Source organism: Mytilus californianus, unplaced genomic scaffold (genome assembly GCF_021869535.1).
Source record: "Mytilus californianus isolate M0D057914Y unplaced genomic scaffold, xbMytCali1.0.p SCAF_11, whole genome shotgun sequence".
Lineage (NCBI taxonomy): Eukaryota > Metazoa > Mollusca > Bivalvia > Mytilida > Mytilidae > Mytilus > Mytilus californianus.
In genome coordinates this window covers 38,627,605-38,643,625 of record NW_026262593.1, presented here as the reverse complement: position 1 = coordinate 38,643,625, position 16,021 = coordinate 38,627,605, and the positions used below count along the sequence as shown (strand labels likewise).

General features: G+C 31.2%; 1 long non-coding RNA gene across 1 annotated transcript; it reads right to left on the bottom strand.

Annotated features, from left to right (window-relative positions):
- Positions 1-292: 292 nt before the first annotated feature.
- Positions 293-2,112, bottom strand: LOC127720041 (uncharacterized). Its single transcript, XR_007990594.1, has 3 exons — positions 1,914-2,112; positions 1,447-1,653; positions 293-443 (listed from the first exon to the last, which is right to left on the bottom strand). It is a non-coding gene; the product is annotated as an uncharacterized LOC127720041 (long non-coding RNA).
- Positions 2,113-16,021: the final 13,909 nt, after the last annotated feature.

Genomic DNA, 16,021 nt, shown 5'->3' with positions numbered 1-16,021 from the left:
ATAAGTACAGTTTCTTTGAATAAAATAGCAGATGAAATATTCACAGAAGTGACAATTATGGAAGTAAATGGGAGTGGGCGGGTTTACTGGATGGGCGGAATTACCGGACACTACTGTAAAAACCTCTTGAACATATAGTTAAAGAAAATCAGCTGCTGGGAGAAATTTTTTTTCACAGGTATATTCGTTGCTTCATTGGATGGTAGAAAATATGTATATGACCATTGCCTAATGGTTGAAGCAAAATGATGAAACTGTCTCTAAATCATACTTTTACCAACCATTGGTAAAGAATAATTTGTTGAACTTGGAAATATCTTCCCCACATTGATCACCATGTAAATATGGAGCTATGCCAGTATCTTCAAACAATAAGAGCTGTCCATAATTTGGCAGTGGTAGTGACATCTCTTTTGTCTGTAGCCAGTCTGCCAAGGAAAAATCTAAAAAAGGAGGAAACTGTATTTGTAAAATGAATAGTGTACATGTGTTACAGTGCAACTGTCATTTATCATTTAAATATATTTATATTGTATATAAATGACAAAAAAAAACGTACTCCTAACACATTTTAAGGACATATAAACAAATATTGCATCATAAGCTCTAACCACATCAAAACATTGAAATATGTGATTGACAAGTGCAGTACACTGTGCCTACCCCCACATTCTTTATGAGTCTGTTTTGAGACAGGAGGTTTTTGAGCCTGTATGAAGAACAGTGGTTGTTGTCTGCCATTATTGTTTTTCATTTAATGTTATTTGTTTAAATCAGGCAATTGGTAAAAGTTTTGAATTGTTTGAAATCTTGTTTCTCTTTGCATTTTCTAGCTTCTTGTGTATGGGTTTAACTCATGGTTGAAGGTCATACTGTGTGTGTTGTTCACATTCTTGTCCTTTAGGGAATAGTTGTCCCTTTAATCTAGCAAGATGAGCCAAAGTATCACTATCTTCTGTTGATTCTTTCTTAAGGCTGAGAATTAAAAGAAATGAGCATCTTTATATGCTGTAGCATAACCAGAGCTTCAGGCATTTTTTTGTTTGTTTCGATAATGGAACTTTATTAAGGATATACCTGTGTTATGATCTAACAGTCAACTTGGACCTATCATTAGGTCTGAGCCAATATTTACATCACATCACCTCTTTTCAATTTTAGCCAATTTTTGTTCCTTTGTCATATACTTATCTTTTAATTAAAATAGCTAGTAAAATGAACTTAAGATAAATCTACTTTAATAGAAGAACATGATGAAACTAATGATTTTAGAGTAAATGAAGGTTCCACCCTTACAATTGTGTCAAGTGGAGAGATGCAAAACTTTTGTACTTGTTTTATGCCAAAAAGTTATATTTTCAAGTATTCTTCAAATCAGAGCAATGAATGTTTCAGAACAGAGAATGGATGTTTCTGTTGGACTATACATGATAAGTAATACATTACTTGACTGATAATAGTGGGTATCCCATGCACACAAGGCCTTAGTCAGCCAGGTCTGACTGAGTATCTGGGCAGACATGTGACAAGGCTTGAAACTTTCAAAGCAAACACTTATATTCAGGCTAACTAAGTACAGGCTTTCACCACTAAAATCCTCTATGCTGTAAGACAGACGCAATACACCAGCAAGCCAAAAACTTTCCTGTTCTCCTTCAAAAGTAAGAAAAAAGGACATTCAGATTTACATCATACAAGTATATTGTTACAGCAATTGTATTTACAATGCAGGAATGATTTTAAAATCATTTGGTGTGCAAAAGCAAGAATGAAACTACAAAACATAGATTTTCATTTAAAACAGTTCAATATGTAATAAAACATTTCATTTATTAAGGCAGTAACAAACCTTTGACCTTGAATATTGATAAGCTTAACATTTTTAGACATAAAAAAACTTATAGAAAATATACCCCATTGGTAGTTTGTAAGTGAAATGTTTCTGTGGAATCTTTCAATGCCAACAGTTATCATCTGTTTACATGGATCTATATTCAGGTAAGTATGGAAGGAGTATGGAATAAAGTCTACATCTACACAGCATTCTACTTTGGTACAACTGGTATCTATATAGCAGGTTTTTGGTTCTGAAATCTGTGGAAGGTTGAGTGTTTTCATGCAACCTGGAAATAAAAAAAAAAATATAATCAAAGAAATTATACCAGATATTGATAATGATGACTGTTTGCTGAAATCTCAAATTTCGATCTAATTGTTCTTTTTTTATTTTAAGAAATTCATTACAACATGTGCAATGAAAAAAAAAAGTTTATAAATATCTAACTATTGTTTCCTACCTTTATTCCAACCAAGAGAACTTGGGTAAAAAGGTGGTAAATGTCTTGAGCATTGTTCAACATGTAGATATGGTGATATCCCAAGATCATCGAGTAGTTCAGAAATCATCCAATCTTCCAATTTTGAGCCAGATGACAATGAATGCTGATTATACCAAGTGTCCAAGGAGAATCCTAAAAAGTATGTAAAAAAATCAATTAGCATTCTTTCTTTTAGAAAAAAATATCAAAAAGGTTAAGATAAATAAAGCTGCATTCCAACTAGATGTATCAGTAGATTTTCCAAAATGAAATTTAACGAATGTAAGTAAGCAGATGAGATGAAATAAGATCTTATCACCAAAAGTCAAGATTTCAAAGCTATAAAAGGTTTGACATTTCAAAAATTAAGAGCAGTTCATTGTTTCACAAACCCCTTCGTCCATTCAAGTTACTGGTATACATTTAATCTGGACATAATATTTTGAATTTCAGCCATGCAAAATTCTACCTACAATCATATCTATACATTGTCAAATAATTTGAAAATAAATAGTTTTCAGTTGGTTTTTTTTTTTTTTCTTATTAGTTATGACTACTTTAGTGCTAGTAAAATCCTAAAATTGATTTACCTGGGGTATTGAATCCACTATTCCAATCACACTGCCTTTTGGGAAGTTTTGTATTTTGTAGAATGGTAAACTGATGGTCACATTGAGGCTCTGTACTTTCATAGCAAAACATAATTTTCATATTAATTAAGTAATACCTCTCAGTAGACAAGTCTTCTATACTGTATCTGAAATAGTGTTAAAAGTTTAAAATTTGCATCATTTTTTTTTAAATGTATACTTTTCCAATTTTTGTCTATCTGAATTGACAGATGCTCTATTTTTATCCAAAGGGTCACCCGTGTCCAGGACTGGGGGTAAGTAGGTACTGCTTTAACATTGACAATAAACTAATAACAGTCAATTAATTTCAAATGCAGATGGCTTAACATATCACTTTAACTCAAGTTTAAAATGTATTGAATATACACCCTTATTGATACATTTTTTCCTCAACCGACTAAAAAGACTCAAATAAATAGGTCTTAGAATTTACTTACAGAACTTGAATTATTCCTTGTAAGCTGAAGGAGTAGTAAGTCCCTAAAATAAATAAAACAAAAGACTTGAACAGCAAATACTTTACAGATGTTTACAAACAGATTCGTTTTAACTTTTACTACACAAATACAACAGCACACTTCCTATGGTATCTTTAAGTTTGTTGTAAAATTGGTAAATTTCTTCTTTTTCCTCATTTGCAAAGAAATGTATGCAGCAGTTTAAGTAATTCTCATTTGAATATACTGTATTCCTCATAAGTTATCTTTCTTACAGCTTGTATCCAGTTAGAATTCTTAAACTCTTGGGTGGATAGATGGACGGGGGGAAGAATTGATGGAGGTAGGAATGGATGAATGAATGACTGCTTAAATTCCAGTGGCAATTATTACAACATACTCAGAACATGTTAGCGAGTAATTATGAATATGAATTTTGTACAAGACTGACAGGATGGATTGATTTTCACCATACTAGTTTTAAAATTTTCTACACGCATTGAGGGTACAGTTGGTAAGTTTGACTAGTTAGTGGATATATTTATAAGTGGAAGTAACTCATGAATTTATATTAAAGATTAATACTTTTGCACATACTATTTACATCTTACCAAATTTAAAATCCAATAATGTGTTATTGTACTGTATTTTCTCTATACTGATACTTATTCTCTTTGAACAACTGTCCAACAGAAATGAGACTTCAAATGTCTGTTGTAATAAATTGTTCATAACACAACACTGAATGCCTGTGCAGGTGTCTGTGACAAAGCAGGATACTTCTGATGGTAACATCGACAAAGACATGTTCATAGCACAATCTACAACAAATAACATAATATAAATGTATAAACAAATAATTTTATTATTATTTACAGATTAAATATTAGATTTCATGTTACTAATAGTAAATACAAATTAGTGTTTTGTTTTGTTTTAGAATGAAAATGAAAGGTTGGTCTCAAGTTTTGAATAAGTTCTTTGCGTGCTCTCTAGAATAAATTTGAAAAAAATTAAAAGCAAAACATTTTAATCAAAGTTTATGTATGCATATTTGATGGGATTAATTTAACTTTCTATACATTAATGTAATTTTTTTGGTCAAGGAAATGAGGAAACCATGGATAACTATCCATTATCAAATATTTACTGACAAATTATGCCAAGTGATAGTAGATCGAGTTAATCTTGCAAAACTCACATTGAGCCAATATTGTTAATATTTTGTGGTCAGCAAAATCACTCTATTTTCTCATAATTGTGATATTTGAAATCATATATCTGTCTAAAAATAACTGTACCTTTAGTCAAACTATTATCAAAAGGATAGAACAGTCTAGAACACTTGTTATCCAGAAAGTAATGGCCTATGTTTGTTTCCTCGTACAACTGGTATAAAATATTATTTGGTATCGAATCCCCAATCCTTAAGTTTTTCTTTTGCAGCCATCTTGTTAATGAAAAATCTAAAAAGTAAAAGATATAATTGTATGCACTGGTTGTATGATAGTAGAAACAAAAGTATATCATACTACTTGTACTTCATACTGATAATTACAGTGCAAGAAAGCTCTGTAACATGTTGTTTCCCATAATAGTCTGCAATCTGTTAATATAACCCACATCTGTGTTCTGCATTTCACTTGTTCTTTGGTGTATAGTTGTCTCATTGGTAATGATATCACATCTCATTTTTTTATACAAACGTAGATTGATTGGCATATAGCAAAAAATCATTCTAGAAAAAGGTGATAGGAATGTCTTTAACTTGCACTGAAATTGTCACTCTGAGTTAATTAACAACAATAACAGCACATTCCTTTGATTTTTTGCAGATTTTTGCCATGAATTCATTCATTATCCCTTTTCCATTTCATTAGCAAAGGAAGAGTCGTCATTTAACAGCGTTCTGTTAAAATATTATAACCAAAATCACAAATTCAACAAATTTTCCTGCAACTGATCAGTTTAAATTTTTTCAGAGGCTGCCTATAAATAGTTAGATATCAAAATCATTATTGCTCAGGTGAAAAAACTTGTTTCAAGTTATTCTATCAATTTGTCAGCATATATTTGTTCCGCCTAACAGAAGTTCCACTGGAAACTTTGTTATAAACAATGTCATAATATCTGTTCCTGTTGGAAAAATATTCTATACCATTTATTCCATGAGGAACATATACTGTAATATTTATTCCAGTGGAAATAATATTCCAGAATTTTTTTTTCCATTTGGAACTTATATTATGAAGGAAATTCTATTTCGTGACAAATTTACCCGAATGAATCTGAGCAATTTTGATTTCATCAGCTGATATTTTTTCAATAGCTCTTGCTAAAATTGAGAGTAAATCACTTGCAGCTTGAAAAATGGTGAAAATAGGGTTTTATGCTATTACATAACAAAATTTAGGCCATATAGGTGTATACAATTATAAAAAGTTATGTACACATACCTGGAATATAGAAATCGGATGACCAATCACAGACTGTTTTTGGTAGTAGGTTGTTCTCCATTATAATGTTGTATTCTGCTTCACTTTTGGCATCAAAATTAACTGATGCATTTAGGCTAATTAAATATAATTTTTCTTCATACAAGTTTTTAATTAGGAATCTGAAATAAAGATAAAAAACTTTAAATCTGTTTTTACAGTTAATGTATCACAGGTACACATTAGTCCACTGCATATTAAAAACAAAGGATTTTTGAAACTTGTATTCACCATTTTGTAGTAAGAATTTGCACTGAGTTAGCACTGAAACCTTTTGTACTAAATTAGGATCTTTTTTCGTAAACTTATGATTGTGGTCACAATAAATAAACACATTACAGTAAAATCATACCACATTTTTTTATTCTATATAATAAAAGAAAGTCTTGATAAATTTCAGAAAAGGGATATCATAACCTTTTTAGTCTATAAAAGGTTTAGGTAGCCGAATAGGATATTTTTTATCTTTTTGACTTCCAGATTTTATGTGTATTAAATTACTTCAAACTTGCTACCCTTTTGCTTTTTATAATATCAAATTAAAAGAAAACAAACAAACTTACGAAATCTGAATGACTCCATACAAATCTAAATATTCTTGTTTTCCTGAAAAAAGGTCATATTGCAAATTATTTACAGTGTGTGCTTTCACTTGTTCACCAATTATGTTACAAGGGTTTAATCTTATTCAGATTGCTACACAAGTAGTTTTGACAAGAAAGGCTGAAATTATTTTTTTCAGGCAAACATGAAAAAAATATCAGTCCTGTTACCTGATCTTAGTTGTTACATATAAGTTATTTGATTTCAAAAGCTATCAATTTCTAAAAAAATAATTCTATAACAGTTAAATTTAATCTGTCTTTATTTGGTTAACAGTTCAATTGTTTTGGGTGTAAACCATAACTTTATCGTGTATTGTGTGTATATTGTTTTATATGCTTTGTTACAATGTTCAACACATTTGCTTTCAAATAATGCATCAAGTGCTAGATATTGATAAATTGAAGTTTTCGTCCAAATTTGAAAAGGATCAGACAAAAATAGAAGGTAAAAACAACAGACTGACAGACAGGTCAAAACAGTATATCCTCCTGAACACTGTAGCTAGTGGTATAATAAATTGAAAATTTATCTAAATATTTCAGGGCCATGTTTATGTTAATAGTGACAAAATGATAAAATAAAATGCTCCACTGGGCGCAGCTTGATACGACAGCAGAGTTCGAACCCTGAACAGTTGGGGCAAGTATGGACACAACATTCAAGCTTGATACAGCTCTGAATTTGGATTGTGATTAAATATTTGACACAGCATAGGTTTCTGACACAGAATGAATGTGGTCTAAGAACTTAAAAAATTTTAATTTACCTATTTAAACCATATCATTATTATTTGCTTTTATATATAAATCAGAAATAACCAACTTAAAATGGAAAATTAAAAAAAAAAAAAAAGGAAAAAAAGGGAAAAAAAATATCCCCCCCCCCCAAAAAAAAAGATTTTTGAACCCACTTAAGATTCCTCTACCCCAAACTCAATATCAGCCTTCCCTTTGTGGTATGATACCTTGCAGTACAATTTCAGAGAGATCCATACACTTGAACACAAGTTATTGTCTGGAAACTAGAAAAATGCTTGTTTTTTGGCCCCTTTTTGGCCCCAAATTCCTACATGTTTAGGGCAATTACCCACAAACTCAAACTCAGCTTTCCCTTTGTGATATGGAACCTTGTAGTACAATTTCATAAAGATCCATACACTTACACATAAGTTATTGTCCTGAAACTAGAAAAATTCTTGTTTTTTGCCCCTTTTTGGTCCCTAATTCCTAAATTTTTGAGGCAATTACCCCAAAATCATTCCCAGCCTTCCCTTTGTGGTATGGTACCTTGCAGTACAATTTCAGAAAGATCCACACACTTGAACACAAGTTATTGTCTGGAAACTAGAAAAATGCTTATTTTTGGCCCCTTTTTCCTAAACATTTTGGGCAATTACCCCCAAACTCAATTCCAGCTTTCCCTTTGTGATATGGAACCTTGTAGTACAATTTCAGAGATCCATACACTTGAACACAAGTTATTGTCTGGAAACTAGAAAAATGCTTATTTTTGGCCCCTTTTTGGTCCCTAATTCCTAAACATTTTAGGCAATTACCCCCAAACTCAATTCCAGCTTTCCCTTTGTGATATGGAACCTTGTAGTACAAATTCAGAAGGATCCATACACTTACACACAAGTTATTGTCATGAAACTAGAAAAATGCTTGTTTTTTGCCCCTTTTTTGGCCCCTGATTCCTAATTTTGAGGCAATTACCCCCAAAATCAATCCCAGCATTCCCTATGTGATATGGAACCTTGTGGTACAATGTCAGAGAGATCCATACACTAACACACAAGTTATTGTCTGGAAGTTACAAAAATGCTTATTTTTGGCCCCTAATTCCTTAACTATTGGTACCATAACCCCCAAAATCAATCCCAACCTTCCTTTTGTGGTATTGAATGAGATCCATTCACTAAAACTAAAGTGATTGTGCGAAAACCAATGTGTCTTCGGACGACGACGACCCCAATGTCATACCAATATACGACCGCAAAAATTTTTTGCGGTCGTATAAAAAAAGATTGGCCAAACCTTTAGCTGATAGTCATTCAATTTGTACAGATAAATCTTACCCCACAGATAGTCATACAATGTAACATCAAAGCTCAATTTCTCTATCCACACTGTCAACCTGAAGTCACATGGATCAATCTTGACTCCTATCTCTAAAGACTTTCCAAGTTCATTGACATCAATACAGCACTGTACTGCTGTGCAAGACTGATCAATGTAACAGTTCATATTACTTATGAGTGATGGTAGATTCCTCATCTCTTGTGGACAATCTATAAAATAATCATAAAGAATATGATATTATACCCCCAAAAGGTTGGTACCTTATAGCAAAACCGTTAATTTACTGATTACTTTACCTATTGTTTGACCTAAAGGCTTATTACGAGATACTGAAAAGATTTTAAATCCTGCACATAAAGTGGTTCTAAGTGATTAACCTGACCATCTACAAGCATAACCCTGTGCTATTGTCAACAGAAGGCCTTTTTTCTGTCAAAGATGAAAAAAATCAGATATTTAATATGATTCTTAAGTTGGTCAACAAACTGAAAGTAGTCACTTTATGGCCTTTATCTATAAAAAAAAATGTTTTTCCTCATATGTTAACTATACTGCATGTTCTCACAAAAATAGAGTACAATTACTACAGTAAAATTAATTTTATTTGCATTATGTATAAGCTTATTGATTTTAACTGCAGTCATGGATTACTCATTCAAGAGAAATTATCACTGAACAATACCTTAACTATACTTAAGCAATGCAGCCTGATGAAATAATTTTACACTAAGAAATGAGCAAGTGTAATGAAATAAAGTATGTAGCAAACCTGTTCTCCATCCATTGTTTTGGGGAACATATGGAGAGCTAAATCTTTGACAAGCATTGTCCAACAAGAATGGAGCTATTCCAAGAGTTTCTTCAAGCTTTCTTATCTCCAACTGCCTCAATGGTTGAGAAGGGTCAACCCCAGATGAATTCTTCCATGAGGATAGACTAAAACCTATAAAAACAAATTTCATCAATTTTTTTACATTCAAATTCATACTGGTATTAACATGTAAACTATGCAAAACATTCAAAGTTAATGAACCATGAGGAGGGTCAGAGCTATATAATATCCATGAAAATGAAAAGTGCAAAACTAAGCAAAATTTTCGAAGTCAATAGACAATGCCTGAGAGGGCTGGGCCTAATAATCTTCATGAAAATAAGCTGTGCATCTGTTCTGAGAGATCTCATTTTGATAAAGTTGTCTAAAAACTTCTGAGTGTACTACTTATAGTTTGATATAGACTTTGTGGGCTTGCTATATCAATTGCCATAGAAATGACTTTGAAAATAATAGAAGAAAGGGCATTTAAAATTTGTTATTCTGGTCACAGTTGAACAAATATATATTGACATAAGTACCTACTAAAATTAATTAACATACAGTGGAATGCACTAGCTTGCACTACCAGATTCAATTACTGTAATTCAGAAATTATTGTGTGCGTTCATTATTGTGATTTTTTAAGAATGTAAAATCTTGCAAGATTCATTATTGCAATTTCAAGCAAATCTGCATACAGACATATGCATTGAATGATAATTGTGCCCAATTTTGGTTAAATTTGGCCCAGTAGTTTCAGAGGAGAATATTTTTGTAAAAGTTAACAGACGACGACGGACGACAACAAAGGAAGACGACAGACGCCAAGTGAAGAGAAAAGCTTACTTAGGGCCAGGTGAGCTAAAAAAGAAAGGTATAAATGAAACAAACTTACTTGAATTTCTAAATCCTGTCTGCCATTTGCATGGTTTCTTTGCCAGTTTAGTTTTATTCAGGACTGCTTGATCAATTAAACATGGCTTGGAAGATTCAAAGCAAACACTGACATTCATATCTACCAAGTAACTCCAATCACTCTTAAGGTCATATATGGAATAACTAAAAAATAAGACAAGATTCAAGTCAGTTCACCTCACTACATAACTGACTTGTATTCAAGTTATATATAGCTGTGGCTAAAGCTGAATGGAAACATGGGTATCTGCGTGTAAGCTTGTGATTTGTAACCAATTGCAATTGGGAAACTGTCACATTTGAAATACTTCATCTTCTTTACAACATTCTTTTATGTCCAATTCTATTTAATGCAATTTTCATTGAAAGAGATATTGTGACTTAATTTTAGATTTATCAGCTCCCCAATTTGGTAGTTTTGATTTACCGTAAGATATTTTTTAAAGCTACTCTTGATTAAATAAAAAAAATATCAATCATATGTTAAAAAATTGGTAAATTTTTAACTTCAGCTTTTAAATTTAAGCCATGAATAAATAGAAGGAAATTGAGCTTTGTTATTTATTGTTAATGTTGCAAAGACAAGAAAATACCATCAAAAAAGAATATATCATAATGTCATGAAAAATTTTCTATTAAAATACTTACTCCATACGAATAACACTATTCAAATAAAGTTTCTTTCTGACTCCTAGAATAAAAATCTAAATAAGAAACTCAATGAACAAAAAGAATTTTAACACCAAATTTCAAAGTGTATGTAGACATGTACATAAATTTATCATTATACATGTTGTAGCACATGGTTTTTGTTTTCTAAAATGTTCATAACACATTTATAAACGACATGCAATCCATTCTTTCCACAAGTTCTTGGGTTGATATTCCATTATAAGAAAGCATTGTCTTTTATTACATCTTTATATCTTTTTGTCTTTGTTATTGGTGAAAGATCTTTGAGTGTCTGCTATAACTTTAATTACTGTAATTTTTTTTCAAACCCAGGGCATTTAAAGTCTCCATATTGTATTGGGGCTGTTGAAAAACATATTTAGACCTCTACATGTATTTTAGGTGTCTGTGCCATTGAATTGCTGTCATACTGACATATACCCTACATCTCATTTCAATATATGACTACTTTAAGCTTAATTTTCCTAAAATACATTCTTAGGTCACAATAAACCAGTTTAAGTGATGATCAATTTTAGTCATAAATTTGGCTAAACAAAAGCTACAGATTATTATATTTACAAGGTCTTAATTCAAAAACTCATATCAGTTGATTATGCATCAAATTTACAACCAATGGTAACCACATTTTTTATGACATTCATAGCTTACTTACCCCAATCGAACTCATAAAGAGATATTGAAAAAATAAAGTTCTCAATGCCAACAATGAGATTTTCATCACAGGGATCCAGTTTTAGGACAACATTTAAGGAATGAGGAAATATGTCAACATCTATACAACAGTCAACCTCAGTACAGGAAGATAACAAGACACATGTCATTTCAACCTTAAGTTCAGGAAGGTCTGTTGTTACAGGGCAATCTGAAATGAAGATACAAAATAATCAACTTTGACAATAAACATTATTCAATCCTATACTTTATAAAAATTATAGGCAGGATAGAACTATCAAAAATTTCTGCTAAAATTAAGTTCATTATGATAATTATTCTGATAATTTATTCTTTTAAAAAATAATTTATGCACTAAAAAATAACAAACTATAACAAAAATAATTAAAAAAAACAATTATATTTTTCCATTGTGCAAGTACTTTTATACATTAAGTACCCATTTTCATGGATTTCCATGTTCCCCAAAACCACTAATTCTAATACCCAACAAAAGTGCATACGGTAAACTAAACTACTTTTGTGTTTTTTGTTTCCCCGTTGTGGTCTTTTCTAGCCAACTTCAATAATTTCTCCTCAAAGTCATAAAAATGAATAAAAGTAATTCTACAGGAATCTTTTACCTTTTTTCCAACCAAGATTTTCTGGTAGATAAAATATTCCAGTTCCGACACATGAAGGCGTCTTGAAAAACTTAGATATCCCAAGGTCACTAGAAACTTGTAAAACTGCTAGCTCTGTGAGATTTGTAAAATCTTCTCCTCTTGTCATTGTCCAATCTTCTAAGGAAAAGTCTGCAGTAAAAATCTAAATATTTCCTAAAATTATCATCTCCAGGCTTCAAAATGCCTAAGATCACTAATATTTTACATATTTGAGATTCATATCAACAAAATCTGAAACTGAAATTATCAGAAAAAAAAATGTGTCTGAGGACACGAATGCCCCTGCTAAAGCTTTCCTATTTTCCAAGTAAAGGGTCACAACTCTAGCATGGTAAATGACTCACTGCCCATTTCAAGATCATCTGTGTGTTGTGGTTCTTAGTTATGTGTATGAGTTTCTTAAAAAAATTTGGATGAGACAAATTTCAGATAAAGTAAGGAAACTAAAAAATTTGTAATTTTCCAAGTTATAAAGGGGCATAACTCTAGAACAGTTAATGACATACTGCAAAAACTTAAACTCTGTCTGTGTGTTTTGGTTCTTGGCATTGTGTATGAGCTCCATACAATTTAAATTAGGCAAACTTAAGTTAGAGAGTGGAAATTGAAAAATTTGCAATTTTCCAAGTTATAAAGGGGCATATTTCTAGAACAGTAAGTGACTCATGCCCAAATTTGTTTTGGTTTTGAGCATTTTGCATGAGTTTCATAACCTTTGGTTGAGTAAAACTTAAATTAAGAGTGTGGAAACAAAAATGGGATGGACAGAAGGATGGATGGAAAGATGGACGGTTGAGGGCAACACTAAATGCCCCCTTTGCCTACGGGGGGGGGGGGCATAATAATGCATCCAACAGTTTTACGATGATTTTTAAACAGCACTTATATGCACAACATAAGATTACATCTGTTGAAAACTTTCCAGGATGATGCAGTTCAAATTCATTTCCAAGGCATTCCATGTAAAGACATGTTCACAAATTTCAGAAACAGAAATATTTTAACATTTAGGCATGAAATAAACTCAATCTGTAAATCAGCTTCTAGGAAGATGAAACTAATTTGGTGTATACCATCTGAAAAATTGGAATAATCATCAAAAAAAGTTATACAATAATGGATGCATATATATAGAATGTGAAGCAATTAAAGGAAAATTTATTTTCATTGAGGTCTAAAGTAAGACTATTTTCCAGTCGAGTCATGGTAATTCTTGTTAATTTTTTGTTAAGTTCAATCCAAAAAACCATTCACACTATTACAGTTTTAAAGTGCTACATGTTTTCAACATAAACTTTGAAGTTTTGTCCAAGAAAAAGCATAGCAACCCTGGCAGCGAAACTGAATTTTAGATAAAAATAATGACTATATTTTTTCCAATCCTACCAACAAACATTCCTCCTAAATATAAAATTATTCAAATAGGGTTCAACAAATAAAAATCAAAGATAATTGCTCTTGAACAGACTATGGACTGAAAGATGCAAGGTGATGGCAATGACACAAATGGAAAATCTAACCAGGTGAATGAAATCTACTCTAGAATAGTATAGTATCCAGTACATGGACAAGAAATGATATGAATATGATTTTTTTCTTCAATTTCTACATAAAATTCATATTGCTATTGTCAGAAGAATAATATATGTGTGCATCCAAACATTGTAAACATAATACATTAACCTCTTGCAAGATCATTTACTTTGACTCATATCATCTGCAAGTTTACTGTATGTCATCATAACAACAAAGATATTTACATATCATATTTGAAAATGTGTATAACTTACTTTGAATTCTATATCCTTGATTCCAGTCACAAGATGGCTTGGGTAGACTGACTTTGTCTGCTACAAGTTGTTTGATTATACAATGGGGTTCTGTTGATTCTAAACATATACCAAGGCTTACAGACAATATATATTCTGAAGATGATAACTCATCAACAGTGTACCTGCAAAACATGACCATATTAAATAGGCTAAAAACATACACTTACTAAATAACTTGAAAAATACATAACATATATATATACAACAAAAGTTTTAAAAATAAAAAAGTAAAATGAAAGACCATTTAAGTAAAAAGGTCCTTGGAAAACAGCTTAGGCAGCAATACTGACTTTAGATAGCAGCCTGTAATGTAACCTACATGTATCTCCCAAGTTTAATATTGGTAGGTTACTGAATATCTAAGAACTGAATTGAAATGTAAAACTTAATCTTAGTCTATGAAACTTTTGGATTATGGTCCGACTATCCCAGAGGCATCTGCACCACAAATTATACGACTGTATATAAATGAGAGTTTCGGAGAAGTGGCTGTAGACATGCACATGGAAGGGGATGTTGATGAGCATAGAGGAAATCATAGTTTGGATCATAATATATCAATATACTTGATCAAACTTCTATTTGGTGTAAGTATACTATGTGAAAGAAAAATAAATTCTACAATATACTGGAACATTGTATATATATCATTATTAGAAATTAGGCTTATTGGTCAGAAGCATGAGTATTTTTGATTAAATAGTCCACTGTCCGTGAATAGTAACATCCCACCATTTTATCTGTATTTTTCAACACCTGCTAGTCACTATAAGTGTCTGAGCAACCACCTAGACCTACATATATTTAATTTTGTACAGCCAAGTTTTGATTTATAATTGAATATATCAACTTACTCAATTAAGAAGATTCCTTTCAAATACAATTGATGATGAGTCCCTGAAAATAGAAAATATGAATACCAGCTAATCAACTTTGCATACACCATTCTAAAATCACATTTTATTTTTCCTGGAATTTAAATAACCTTGTATTTTTTTAAATTACAGCATACCATAAAATAATAACTTCCACTACTTTATTTATATATCAGGTCATTAAACACCCAAACACAAACAAGGCATATTAATTCCTGAACTTCTGGTGTTCTATGCACAATTGTTATCAAGTTTTAAAGCTTCTGTCTTAATGTAATCTGAGTCATATACCCAATATAAATAAACAATTTGTTTAATAATTCAACAACATTTTTAAGGCCAAGTAAAAGCAAAGGAACATGTCTCAATAACTACATGTATAAAAATATTTGTATGATAACAGTATAAGGCAATTACATAATTTATTTTATGTAAACTCAAAGTTTAGAATTTTCTGCTGTGTTTCTTACCATAGGCATAATTCACAAGTGATTCATTGTAGACAAACTTCTCAATACGAATGGTTAACTGGAAGTTACATGCATCAAGTTCAAAGGAGAAGTCAAATGATCTTCCAAGAGATAGTGCTTCCACACAACACTTTATTCCTGTACATGTATCCATGATAATACATGTAGTCTCTCCACCATTCAAGTATGGAAGTGTTACATATTTAGAACATTCTGTAAATTAAATGGAATCTTGAAAGAGCATTTTTACTTGGAAATACTAACATTTTTAGTTTGATTAAGGAAATGAAGAAATTTTTGAAATACATATACATACATCTTTTCATTTTTAACTGATTATTTTTTTGTAATACTGCACTCCCTTTTTATGCTGTTTTCATTGTGTGTTTAAGTGAATGAACTTTAATATACTATGGGACACCATTTAAGGATAGCATACTGATATTTGTGTGAGAAAATGGTCAGCCAATCAAAATATTCTTAAATGGTCACTCTAAAAATATCTAACTAGCT